Source organism: Lissotriton vulgaris, chromosome 9 (genome assembly GCF_964263255.1).
Source record: "Lissotriton vulgaris chromosome 9, aLisVul1.2, whole genome shotgun sequence".
Classification (NCBI taxonomy): Eukaryota; Metazoa; Chordata; class Amphibia; order Caudata; family Salamandridae; genus Lissotriton; species Lissotriton vulgaris.
In genome coordinates this window covers 1,039,405,055-1,039,419,045 of record NC_141697.1, presented here as the reverse complement: position 1 = coordinate 1,039,419,045, position 13,991 = coordinate 1,039,405,055, and the positions used below count along the sequence as shown (strand labels likewise).

At 45.3% G+C, this 13,991-nt stretch overlaps 1 protein-coding gene and 2 pseudogenes across 2 annotated transcripts in view; 2 read left to right on the top strand and 1 right to left on the bottom strand.

The window, feature by feature from the left end:
* VGLL4 (vestigial like family member 4) overlaps positions 1-13,991 on the bottom strand; it is a 331,581-nt gene that overhangs the window by 30,603 nt on the left and 286,987 nt on the right. The window lies entirely within an intron of this gene.
* On the top strand, positions 694-1,558 carry LOC147692758 (targeting protein for Xklp2-A pseudogene; annotated as a pseudogene).
* Positions 1,557-2,127, top strand: LOC147692757 (targeting protein for Xklp2-A pseudogene; annotated as a pseudogene).

Below are 13,991 nucleotides of genomic sequence, written 5' to 3'. Positions count from 1 at the left end.
TTCATGTTATACTTAATCTTGCACTCCCTAAGACCTATTTCCAAGACGATGTGTTTCTGTATTTTTTTTTCCCGGTGTAGCATATTACTCTGGTATAGTGCACACTTTGAGTGGTCTCCAGGCTTTTGAACAGACCACCACTGAGAGTTCCGGCATTATGGCTGAGGAATTGTGATTCTTTGCAAATGTGTGTGAAGGGGGTACATAGTTGTCAAAATAATGACAAGGTGAAAGGGTGCGTGGTTTGTTTTGTGGCTGGGAAGTGAAGGAGATGCAAAGAAGTGCATTCAGGAAGGCAAAAGGGAGATGAAAAGGTAAGATATGCAGATGGAGAGTATATGTCTAACAGAGTGAACGTAAAAGTAGTGAGAGAAGACTAGCGAGGACCGAGCGTCTGGTGGTGAGTAGCCTTCTGCAATGCGGTGGGATAGACCACCTGGATTGTGACCAAAATGTTGATCCTGGCATTTCATTGGTTTTCTGTCAGCGGCGGTATATTCCTTCGATGCGCCACATTTCATCAACTTTGAGTCATTAAATGAACAGTACAACAACAATGCAGATTCCTGTTTGATAACGTAACGTAAATGTAAATGTATAGGCATTTATATAGCGCGCTACTTACCCGGAGGGTCCCAAGGCGCTTCGACCGCTGCGAAACCCTTCCTGGCTTCCCTGAGAGATGGTCCCTTAATGGGTATCTCCAGCCACACCAATGAGCACAAAACTGAAAAGCACAGAGGAGTAGGAGCTAGAAAAGATGCTATTGTAGGTGCAGGCCAACTTGTGAAGAACACCACATACCAAGTAACCAAACTTGGTTAATCTTGACTTCCGCACTGAAGACTGATTAAAACGTCTTCCAGAGACCCAGCCAGGTGATGAGTTCAAAGAGGTGGACTTCACTGCAGTGATAAGGAGGCATCCTCCTTCCCCAGCTCGTATTCCAACTTGAGGCCACACTGTTCCAAAACCCCTTCAACTTGTCCCAAGGAAGCAAGTGGAAACTGGAGGAAGAAACTTGAGCAAGCACATTTGTGTTAACAGCTAAACAGGTTAAGACTCCCCACAAGCAGATGCCATCTCGCTATCACCTCTGTAGCCGCCTACAGCAGCATGAAGGTCCATCACCACCGAAATGCATGACTGAGTGGACTAATCCGAAGACACCACAGCTGGAGACAAAAAAGCATCACCGCTCAGTTACCAGTGATAACTGGGTCCTGGATGGGGCACCGATCCTTCTAAATAACCAGTCTGTTAAGGACTCCACCAAGCCTTTTAGCTTTAATTTGGAATTTGAAAAGCGGATCCAAGAGCATGAGCACTTTTCATTTAAGGCCTTGTGCGACAAATACTTGAGGAAGTTGCGAATGTTCCAGAGATGAAATGTCTTTCACCAACTGTCTTAAAGTCTCCTGCATTTGCTTTGAAGAATAGAGTTTGTAGACCTGCCCATAAGGAAGAGCAGCTGGTAATTAATATGGTGTGCCATTTAAACCTAAAGTTCCAGAGCCTGCACTCTTCTCCATTGACTCGCGAGATGAATAACGTCTAGCACAGAAAGAGAAGAAACTGAAAGAACTGAGGAAACCCTGCCTCTGCCCCACTTCGATCAAATATATTTGCCTGAGAAAAAGGCCAAGGGTCCAACAAACCAAAAGCCATTTCACCTACAGATAGAGGAGAGAGCAGCGATTAAAACCCAGCGCTGGAAGCAGAAGACAGAAGAACAGCTGAAACAGCACAAAGAAGCAGCATGCTTAAAGCCCGTCCCAACACAATCATCCACCAGGAACCCGTTGTGACAGAGAGGGGAAGCAGAGGTTTGCCGGAGAGCCTTTCTGGTTCAATAGTTCAGGATAGTTTTGAGCTGGCGACTGAAAAGTGTACAAAGGAGAGCCAGGAATTCGAAAAGCAGATTGCTGAGCTAGAGGACATAAAAGAAAAGATGGAAGAAGAGGATCGCCTCAGAAAAGAAGAGCAAGAGAGGGAAAAGATGGCCCAAAGGAGGACGCATGAGCTGGTGCACCGAGCTCAACCAGTAAGTACAAGAATGTGGAAGTGAAGGCCAGTATGGTGCCATTGACTGCTCCCAAATCGCTCAATTTCTCAGACCGCTTCTAGGGTTGAGCAAGTATTTTTTTTTCTACCTCAGCACTTGTGTTTCTAGACTTGTTTCAGTCGAGCCCTGGGTGCTCTATGGTGGACCTGTAGCGTATTTATATTTTGTGTACATAGTTGGGCTGGAGGATGGAGGACGGGGGTGGGCATCTACAAGCTCTGTATATAGGGAGTTCATATGCTGTGTGCTGCTGGCGGAGGCATCTAAATCCCCTGCGCGGCCATCCTGAACGGATGATTGCATCACCACAAATACTCCGCTTGCTTAGGACCTCATGCACTCTTTCTTAGAAGTATGCAGAATCGATAGTGTGTGTTATCTTACTATTATGCAATTACGTGTATTTTTTAACCATGATACTTATAATATTATTATTATTTTTTTAATGGGAGTGAGACACTGAAAACCACCTTCCACAGGCCTCAGTGATGTATAATTCACAGCCTCATTTCAGAATGTACACATTTTCATTATTAATGATTTAGAACAAAATCACTGTTACTAATTTATCTTAAACAGCTCCCAAACATTGACAAAGCCAATAGACCTGGCTGGATGTCAGATGGCATGTTATATATCTAGATGCAATAATAGAAAGCTCAGAGATGAACCATAATACTGGTTGGGTGGAACACCCTGAGAACCACAGAAATGTAATGTATTTGTTTGAGTCAAGCCCTTAATTACACAGGCAATAACCCCTTAAGAGACCCAAGTTTTTCATCCCACTTCTAAACATTTTGCCTCATTAAAAAAAAATATACATTGAACTTTTCGATTGCCCAAAACACAAAGGCTCGTTAATACGTAATTCTGCAAAGCTAGATTTATATACAGAAAGTTATGCCCCAAAAAAGCGATGCATGATTCTCAAGTGATATTTATGACTAATAAACTAGAAACGAAAAAAATGAATTAATTTGAATAGCCACTGCGAAGTGAGGGAGCCAGAACAACTTGGAAATTGAGACAGCAATTTTTATAAATCGAGGTTCTCCCCCATGCAATAACTAGTCACGTTAACAACTGAAGCCCAACCCTCATTGTGCAGCTAAAGGCCTTCCAGTGGGAACAACTGGTCTGAACACATCTGCTGCCCGCCCGCCCCGGACAGTCGCATGGTAATCCTGCCCGGCAGTTAAATGCCTGCTGCCACCGGCTGAAACGCGGCCCAGTGGAATGCAAGCGGCAGCAAACCTGATAACATGGCCGGCAATCTCGGGGTTAACGGATGACAGCAGCTGAGCAGGAGCTCAGATTGCCACTTGGAAACGCGGCGGACGGACTGACAGGCCGGGCCTGGTATAAATAACTTTCAGTGGGAAGTCGGCGTTGCCTCTCCCTTGAAACCGATCGCTTCCACCTCTGCACAACACGCCTGCCTCGCAGCTGAAATCGAAATGCAGGGTTACCATCTGGTTTGGAAAAGCAAGGGTAAAAGGGAATAAAAAGATTATTTTTTTGTATGCACTAACCTCACTAGTCACTGCCAAAGAGCACGAAGACAGTCCAGTCCCCTCCCACCACCAGAAAGCCTTGGGCCTCCCAAACTTGGCAAGCAACCTCCTGCAGGAAAAAAACTGGAAAGGAAAAGCGGCGTGTCAAAGTAAAAGTCTCCCATAAAAGCCGAGCTGCATGCGTTGACCTTCTCTTTCCTGTAATCCGATTTCAGCATTAGAAAGCGGCACCGTCCCTTGCCACAAACGTATTAAAATGAGATTTACTGACTATCCATAAATGGTCCATGACAAATAACACGCCCCCGTTATATGTCCCACTTTAAGGCCTACTGGTCCCTTTGAGTGTGTTGAGGGTACGCTGGAAGTTGGCTTGCGGGGCGCAAAATCCGCTTTTTGATTTTTCCAGTGGTATTTCAGATGCAGTATTTTGGTATGAGGATAAAATTGAGTAGTTCAAACCGAAAGAAGCCTCTTCCCAAATCCTGCCTCACAGATTTTACTGTCTATAGCAACTGTATCCACAACACCCCACTTCCCAAGAGCTCAACCTTCTAGTAAGCGTTACATGTGTCAAAATTCAGGAAACATCTGGGGAAACGATTAAATGAGAACAACCTTAAGGTTTCAGTTTTCTTTCATTGCACTTCAAGAGGGTTGTTCAGCCGCAACCTGGGGAGGCGGTATTCTGGAGAATGGCCGGCCAATCAAAGGACATCCTAAGCAGTCCTAAGCATGAAGATGGCATCCACCATAGATCACTGCAGGCAGGATCATTCAAACCACCGCTTTGGCAGCACACACACTATTTCGTCTCCAGCTTTACAACGGTGTCACCGTTCTCTTTCTTCAGCTGTTGTTCATATCCGGTACAATAAAAAATAAAAATGCCACATAAGATAAGCTATCAAAAGCCAAGTAATGGGAATCTTGGGTGTGAAAACATGCATCGGCCTAAATGCTTTGCTTAAATATGTATAATAACTTCACTCTTCAGAAGCTTCCTTAGGGAGAGATATTTTAATTTAACATAAGGTATGCAATACGAGCCACTAGAATTAAGTCACTGCATCTTTTTGTCACCCACTTAACTTAAAGGCAATCTCTGCCTGGTTTTCAGGTCAATCATAATAACTGTTTTAGCTCAAATGGCACAAAAGGTATTAAAATTGCTGCACATGAAGTGCAATGTAGAAGCCACTGTACCAGACACTACAAGTTAACTGATTAACTTTCAACTGCATCAGGAAACAAAACCATTAATAATTACTTATTTGATACACAATGTTTCTCTCTAGTCATGCAAATTGATGTTAACATAAAATACATTGCCCTCAGTGCAACAATAATTTTGAGGGGGCACAAATATCTTACAAGCATCATAAACATTTTGTATATGTTTTTAAGTTTGGTGTCTTGAATATTAAAGTTCCTAGTAGCGAGGCGCTTAAATTATAAATATATGATGTGTAACACAGCTCTGTATGGCAGTTCCTTTTTGGAAACTGCTGCTTCCACAGCGCCTTTGATGAGAATGCAGAGTAACCCTGAAACTGAAGGACAATTTTAAAATATAACTCAAGATGTGCAGAATTAAACAATAGTACTGTTTATTAGAAGTGTGCAGCTGTGGACTTGCTTTATGTTGAGTGCAACATTATGTAGGATTTACTTTACTTTCTACATCCTGAACGGAATATTTAAAGTGTAAATCAACATTTCTGTGCTTCCATACAAGATAAAGTCACTCACTACTGCTGAATACAATTTTGAATTGGGTTTCCATAATGTGCACTGCCTTTATTTATTATTTTCGATAGCATTGGAAACCATTTGGACAGAATATCAAAATGGCTGGACGATATCACAAAATTGCTAATAGTGTGCCACACGTTAAATCAACGGCGTGAATTTGGATTTCCGCGAACATCTAATACCATTCTTCATGCTTATAATTCACCCCACATTGTGAAGTTTTTTATAGCCAATTCTGAACGTTTATTTTGTCAAGTCAAGTCAAGTCATAACATTTATATAGCGCACTACATACCCAGAGGGTTTCAAGGCGCTTAGGAAGGGGAGGAGGATTATTTGTCAAATATCCACGTTTTAAGCTGCTTTCTGAACGCTAGGTGATTCTGGGTGAGGCGAAGGTAAGCTGGGAGTGAGTTCCATGTTTTGGCAGCCAGGTATGAGAAGGATCTGCCTCCCATGGAGGTCTTGTTGATGCGAGGTACAGTGGCGAAGGCTTGGCTGGAAGAGCGAAGTTGGCGGGAGGGGGTATAAAAGGACAGTCGAGAGTTGAGGCACTCTGGTCCGATGTCGTAGAGTGATTTGTGTGCGTGGGTAAGCAGTCGGAAAGTAATCCTCTTATTGACGGGTAGCCAGTGGAGGTCTTTAAGGTGACCAGAGATGTGTTCGTTGCGTGGGATGTCTAATATGAGCCTGGCTGAGGCGTTTTGGATTCGTTGTAGTTTCTTCTGGAGTTTTGCGGTAGTACCTGCGTAGAGGGTGTTTCCGTAGTCCAGTCGGCTCGTGACCAGAGCGTGGGTGACTGTTTTCCTTGTTTCGGAGGGGATCCAGCGAAATGTTTTTCTGAGCATGCGAAGAATGTTAAAGCAGGAAGAGGATACGGCGCTGACTTGTCTGTTCATTGAGAGTGAAGAATCCAGGATGACGCCTAGGTTCCGTGCGTGGTCTGTCGGGATGGGTGCTTTTCCGAGGGCTTCCGGCCACCAAGAGTCGTCCCATGCAGAGGGGGATTTACCTAAGATGAGGACTTCTGTTTTGTCTGAGTTCAGTTTCAGACGGCTTTGTTTCATCCATTCGGCGACTTCTTTCATTCCCTCGTGTAGGTTAGTTTTGGCGGTGCTGGGGTCCTTGGTGAGAGATAGGATCAGTTGAGTGTCATCCGCGTAAGAGATGATGTTGAGGTTGTGTTGGCGGGCGATGGCCGCGAGGGGGCTCATGTATACGTTGAAGAGGGTGGGACTGAGTGAGGATCCTTGTGGTACGCCGCAGATGATTTCAGAGGCCCCGGACTTGAATGGTGGGAGGCGGACTCTCTGGGTTCTTCCGGTGAGGAACGAGGTGATCCATTCCAGTGCCTTTCCTTGGATTCCGATGTTTCTGAGGCGTTGTAAAAGGGTGCTGTGGCAGACTGTGTCGAAGGCTGCAGAGAGGTCGAGGAGGATGAGGGCGACTGTGTCTCCATTGTCCAGTAGAGTTCGAATGTCGTCTGTTGCTGCGATGAGGGCGGTCTCAGTGCTGTGTTTTGCTCGGAAGCCAGATTGTGAGGGGTCGAGTGATTTGTTGGCTTCGAGGAAGGTGGCGAGCTGGTTGTTGACAGCTTTTTCGATGACTTTGGCCGGGAATGGAAGAAGCGAGATGGGGCGGTAGTTTTTGAGTTCGGTGGGGTCTGCTGTTGGTTTTTTCAGAAGGGCGGTAAGTTCAGCGTGTTTCCAGTCTTCTGGGAAGGTAGCGGAGTTGAAGGAGCAGTTGATGACGTCTCGAAGGTGCGGAGCTATGACGGAGTCTGCTTTGTTGAAGATGTGGTGAGGGCATGGGTCTGTGGGGGATCCAGAGTGGATGGAATTCATCAGGCGGATGGTGTCCTCAGTGGAGATTGGGTTCCAGGCGTTAAGGGTGTTAACGGGGGGAAGATGGTCAGCTGATGGTAGGGTGGGTTGGCTTCCGGGTTGGTTGTCAAAGCTGTTGTGGATGTCAGCAATCTTGTTGTGGAAAAAAGAGGCTAGGGAATCGCAGAGGGTTTGAGAGGGGGTGATGTCGTTGGAGTTGGCCGAGGGGTTGGAAAATTCCTTGACGATGTTGAAAAGTTCCTTGCTGTTGTGGGCGTTGTTGTCAAGTCGATCTTTGAATGCTGTTTTCTTGGCTTTTCGGATCAGTTGGTGGTGAGTACGGATGGCGCTTTTGAAGGCGTCCTTGTTGCTGGTGGATGGGTCTTTTTTCCAGGCCTTTTCAAGGGAGCGGCACAGTTTCTTGGACTTCTTGAGGTCGTCGTTGAACCATGAGGCCTTCTTGATGCCAAGTTTGTGTTGACGTTTTTTCAGTGGTGCTAAGTTGTCGGCGGTGTTGGATAACCAAAGGGTGAGGTTGGAGGCGGCTTCGTTGGCGTTAGAAGAGAGGGCTGGGGAGGTTTGAAGGAGCGATGTGGAGATCTGTTCTGTGGTGATTTTGTTCCAGTTTCTTTGTAGAGTTGGTTGGAGGTGGATGGTGGGTTTCGGCTTGTTGTAGGTGAAGTGAACGCAGCTGTGGTCAGTCCAGAGGAGATCCGTAGTGTGGCTGAAGGAGACATGGTTGCTAGAGGTGAAGATGGGGTCGAGAGTGTGACCTGCGATGTGGGTGGGGGAAGTGACCAGTTGTTTAAGGCCGAGGTTGGCGAGGTTGTCTAAGAGGGTGGCGGTGTTGCGGTCGTTGATCTTTTCAAGGTGGAAGTTGAGGTCTCCCAGAAGGATGTAGTCTTTGGAGGGGAGCGCATGTGGGGTGATGAAGTCCGTGATGTCTTCACTGAATTTTGCGCGTGGTCCTGGTGGTCTGTAGAGGAGGGTGCCTCTGAGTGTGGTCTTGGGGTCGATGTGGATCTGGAAGTGAAGGTGTTCAGAGTTGGCGAGGTTGGCATCAGAGCTGGTTGAGATGCGGATTGTTTTCTTATGGACGATAGCGATTCCACCACCTGTATGGTCGGTGCGGTCACTAAGTGATGTAACAAACCATTCTCAAACTATAACGAGACATCATCAAACAATGCCAAATTCTATAGTAGACTGCTGCTGGTGTTTGTAAATAATGCACGACTGGGTAAAGACAACTGATTTTTCTCCACACTGGATACCGCTTTAAGAGACTTCATTAGAAAAGTGTGCTCATGTGCCCCAGATTGCTTTGATAAGGATTTCTGCGGACCAGACCAGCTCACCCGTGAAGACAGAGTGGTTAATCTACGTTGGTAGATTGTGGCAGTCGGCAATAGGGCTTATTAGAGTGGATCAGGACTATTTTGTTAATGGAGAAGGTTCTGTCTGATATTGCATGCAACTCTTTGAGCTGCACTGCACCATCAGAGAGGCACAGAGATAGAGGCTGGTCATGTTCGTCAAGCAGTGTGACACACACACACACACACACACACACTTAATACAAAGCAGTAGTGAGAAGACGCAAATTAAAATAGTGAGCAATAAAAACAGTATTGCTATGCTGGTGCAAAACTTTATGGGCGCACATCAAGGTATGGGACAGACAGCTTAACAGCCCTTTTATAGTGTCCATGCCTTCCACTTGGGTTCCACTATCTCTATGGTTGTCTGAAGGGGCTCTGGACTTGAATGACACTTGGTGGTTGCCAGTGTCTGTGGTATCAGTGGCAGTCCACGCAGCAGTGTGTCCTGGCACAACTTGCCAGGAAGCTCCATGCTGCATAAGCAGTGGAATTAGCTGATCTTCAGACCAAAACATGAACCTAAATGGACTTACAAATAATGGGGGTACTTCAAGAGCGCAAGCGCAGCTATGCAGCGTCTGGACACTATACAATTTTTAGAGACACAAAACTTGAACCTGGGAACGTATGCTCCAAGTTCTCCAACAGTGTGCTCACGCAGGAGCACTCTGAAGCACACTTCATTTGATCATTGTGCCCTGGGATATTAGCTGCATTCATGAACTCCATTTCCATTCCACAAAAATAGAATGTTGTTGTGCGATTTCTTCAGCGCTATATAAAACTCCGAAAATAAATAAATAAACGTTGACCCGGCAAATAGGGAGAGGAGGCACTTATGTGCAACGTGCACTGCCTCTAGCATCTTAACTCAACGTTGGTGATACTTTTCATCTTACCTGTTGAGAGCAGTTAAGACAAGTCAGGGCAAGAAACAACAGAAAGTACCAAGTTCGGTAACAAACTCAAGATATGAGGCATGGATACACTGATATGCAGAAATACGCCTTTGAAGGCGAGACTGGGAGCAGATGAACAAGTTAGGCTGCAACCATAAATAAAGCCCATCACACCGAGACAAGGACAAAACATGCACCAGTGCAGCTTTGCCACCTTTTCGGTACACAACTAATAAACTACTGAAACTCCAAGTTCTGGAAACTTCAATTGTACTTGCAGAGGGTTCCTGACCAGCTTGAGAGCCCCTTGGAAGGGACCACTGATACGTTCAACTACAGCAGGATTTCAGAGTTGTAACACTTTCTGAAAAGGGGCCTATTTGTTATAAAAATAAACATTGAGCGCCCATTTATACTAATCTACAGCCGCAGCCTAATCCCCAGATTTACGTTCAACAGCTGCAAACTGCTGTCAAAGACAGAGGCGTTTTGGTAGCAGCACTCGGGGGTGATCCTGCCAAGCAAGGGAGTCTGTGGAGTGCAGGGGCTTGAAGCAGCAAAGCTACATTTGCTAAGATTTTGAATGAAAAAATACCCAACCTCTCCTCTCCCAGGGCCCGCTCAGGACGCACAAGGGTGTAGATTTACGTATAAGCACAAAATCAGCGTTTTCCTTACGTTCAACAGAATACAGCAGTAGTAGCCAGGAACGGTGCACGCAGGGCCTTAAGTGGTATAAAAAAACTGGGTTGTGGTTCCCTTTCAGGGGGCGTGGCCGACGTATGTAGGGCGTGGCTTAAAACACGTAAACTAAAAATGTGTGCTTAGCATAGTGTGCCGACCTACCGGTAACTTGCTGCTCCCGTCATTGCATCCAGATATAATACGACAAGTGACATTACACCTACAATAAGCCAGTACTACTGGGTTTGCCAATGGTTGTTAATTGCATAAGATAAATTAGCAACAACTATGGCTTCCTTGTATAGGATATTTTAAAAATGCTTCAGTTCTGAAATGATGAGACTGTGATAGAACTATAACGAGTCTCTTTGAAGTTACATCAAAGGCAGTAAAGGGGGGGGGTGGGGGGGTACTGCTGCAGAGTTAAGATTATTTTCACCCTGAAGGTGAGCCCAAAAGGGACCCGTCTCAGCACCTGCTTTTTGGAACTGGCGGACCCGGCCCACTTAAAGCCATGGGTGCACGTTATACAAACTCTAGGCCCAATTGCATTACAGTCGTGCTTGCATTCCTTCGAAGCAGACAATACGTCTTTTGAACAAATAAAAGCTTCGGGAATTGACTGTTCTTAGAGGTTCTTCGGATATGGACGGCGGGAACGCACGCAACCTTTCCACAGTTGTTGACGTGCATTACGGGCTGGCGCTGTTGACATCTATATTATAAAATGTGTTACTTGGCCATGCACCAGGATCTAGTCGCTGCAGACTCTGCTCTCCGCGAGGAGGGCTCTTAACGCGGCAGTGCTGCCTGCTGGGAAAAGGCTGATGTCAGCTCTTAAAAGTAAAGCTCGCTGCACGGATAAGGGGGCCTTTGTTTTCAGCTGAACTGTGAAAATGAGAAAATGGCTGCAGTCAGACAAACAAGAGCCCCACACAACACCGGGTCAGGCCGCAGGCCTCCATTTAAAGGCACAGCACTTCATTAGTGTTACACGCTTGTCAAAACAGCCAGACACCAGGCAGACAGATGCCCCAAAGCAGACCAGCACAAATGCAAATGCAACCCCCAAAAGCATAAACATGTTTCTGGATTCCTATAGGTATCCGTCTCAACATATGAAGTAATACTAATACTGAGCACCGGGCACTACATGAAAAGAACACCCAACACAGCATTGAACATGCAAAAAATATGAGCAATTGCAGAAAAATATTGTGACTACTTAAAACAATTCAAGTTTAAACTACTGCATATGGTCACATTTGGTATGGTACTTGCATCCAAGTTTAAAAAATGCTAGAGATGGGAATGCCAATGATTTAAAAAATAATAAAACTCCTGCAAAATAATTCACATATTTAATGAATACTGGAGCTGCCTCTGCTGTTCGTAACAGACTTCACCCTGCAACATCTATGCCCGATTCTGCTTGTGGTTTTCTGTATTTCAAAATGTACCCAAGGGAACCAGAGTACTTTACAAGACGGGATGAATTAAAATACGGAGAACAAACAACAAATACAAATTAAGAAACAAGACAGAACAGCCAATTCCAATCATAGTTACTTCGGCAATGGTACCCGGAGATAGCAAAAAGGTGAAGCGCTCAGTCTTGGTCAAAGTGTATTTCAAATAAGATAATTTAGAGTTCGTATCAAAGATTGCCAGATTAGGGATGGTGCATAGACCTCGTGGAAATGTATTCCATATCCTTGTTGCACTGTCCGAGGAGGCCTGTTCTATCCATTGCCCATGAATGTTGGAGGCTTCAGGAGAAGGGATTCTGTGCTCCCAGCACCAGAGATTTTCAGCTTCACGGCCAGTGTAGAGCTGTGGATTTGTAAAGCATTGAGAGTGATGTATTCAATCTATAACTGGACTCTTGCTTCAATGGAGTCACTGAAGAGTTAGTTGCAGGAATGATATGTTGAAATGTATAATGCTGTGAAACACGGCGGGTGGGCCACAAGAAGCATAGCTACAATCTGTGCATGTATGTATTGGCATACTTATTAAGCGCGGCTGACACCCAAAGGGTATCCTGGCGCTGTGACCCAAAACAAAACTACCAGTATGTATCCACCCTACGCCCCCCTTGGGAAAAGATGACTTAAGGTCCTTTTTAAAGGACAACAGATTTTGCCTACTCCTTAACGGTAGCGGTAAGGAATTCCAAAGTTTGGCAGCAGCAAAGCTGAACGAGCGGCCACCCATCCTCACCCTTTTAAACCTTAGAACAGTCACCAGGAAGGCCGACGAAGACCTAAGAGCGCTGGCAGTGGAGTACCAAGAAAATAGTGTGCAGATGAACATTTGGGACTCCGGAGAAGAGTGCTTCCCTATAGTCCAGTGAGAAGATTTCTGCAGCTTCAATTGTTCTTATGGAGATCTACTACTCCACCACTATTTATTTCATCATGGCCATATCCGAGAACGGAAAGTGTACAGTGGAGAAGGAGGTCCAAAAAAAGGGGGGTTGATACACTGAACCAGGTTTCTGTCCAAACCAGGATACTCCGGTCAAAGTTCACAATAGTGTCAACATTTTCCGATTAATATCCGATTGCTGAACTGTAGCTATACATAGGGTACAGAAGCAAAGAGGAAGTGACCCTGCACAGCATTTTTGGGGAGTTGAATGGGTACTTCAATGAGAGTAGCAAGTTCCATTTTCTTGTATGGTGTGCACAGCGGGGAGGTCAGGATGGTGGGGAGGTTGACGTGAGCTTGGTTTGCACATATTTGGAAGCAGTGTTTCCGTAACTTTTGACAAGTTCACAGAGATTAACATCTACAAAGGGGCAGGGGGGGGATTCTGGTCTAGGATCACGGTTGCTCCTCGGCAATTACCCCCCCCCCAGAATTATCTTCAAGGCTTGCCAGTTAGGCTGGTGATTGGAATGTGAACACTATTTGAGTCGGGACATCACACATGATAACTGAGAAATTACTTGTGATAGGACATCTTTTGCTGAGCCAGAGAGTACAAGAGGTCTGAAGAGGGGGATGGGTATTACTTAGGGGAGGGCGACTTGCACTGTCCATCTTTACTTAGGGTAAGGTCTAGAGATTTAATGTTCAATCATAAGATGCAGAGAACCAGATGTTTAAGAAGGGATGTAGACGCCAGGTGGGGACTCAGAGGGAGAGGTTGCCTGGGAGGTACGTGGTTTTTAGGATGTTCATAAGGAATATTGGAACAGAGGAGAATTTTTGGGAGCTAGAGACAGGCAGGGTTGAGATTGTGCCTGTGGAGAAGAGACCATGAATAACATGTGAAAGACAGGTGGGAGTGTTGGGACAGAGCAAATACAGAGTGGAGGGAGGGGAGAAGGACGTTGTAGAGGAAGCAAGAAGACAGGTAATTAGAGGAGGTATTTGAAGAACAAATGGCAGTTTTGGGAGTGAAAAATGTGGAGAAGTGACATATACAGGATTGGTAGAAAAAGAATATGGCGTGCCGTTGTGGGTTGACCACTGAGAAAGGTGAAGGCCAGTAGAAATATATTCAGGATTGGAGGAATTAGGTGTAGGAGCTTCAATGGGAGAAAGCCTGAAGCAGAATATGGTTTGTGAGATGAAAGAGTTGATCGAACTGTGCCAGATTCACATAAATCCATTGGAAAATAATCTTGCCTTTGTTAATAAGCATTTACAATGCAATGGTTTTGCCTTTGGAAAAGTTTGAGCTATTGGCATTGTAAATGACAACATTTGTATTTATGTGTTGGTTTTGAAAACAGATAAATAAATGGCATTGTCATTTACATTGCCATTAGCTTAATCTCTCGCAAATGTGAGACCTATTGTACCGTACGGACGAGCTCAGCAGACAGCAATTACTACCACACACACACACACAC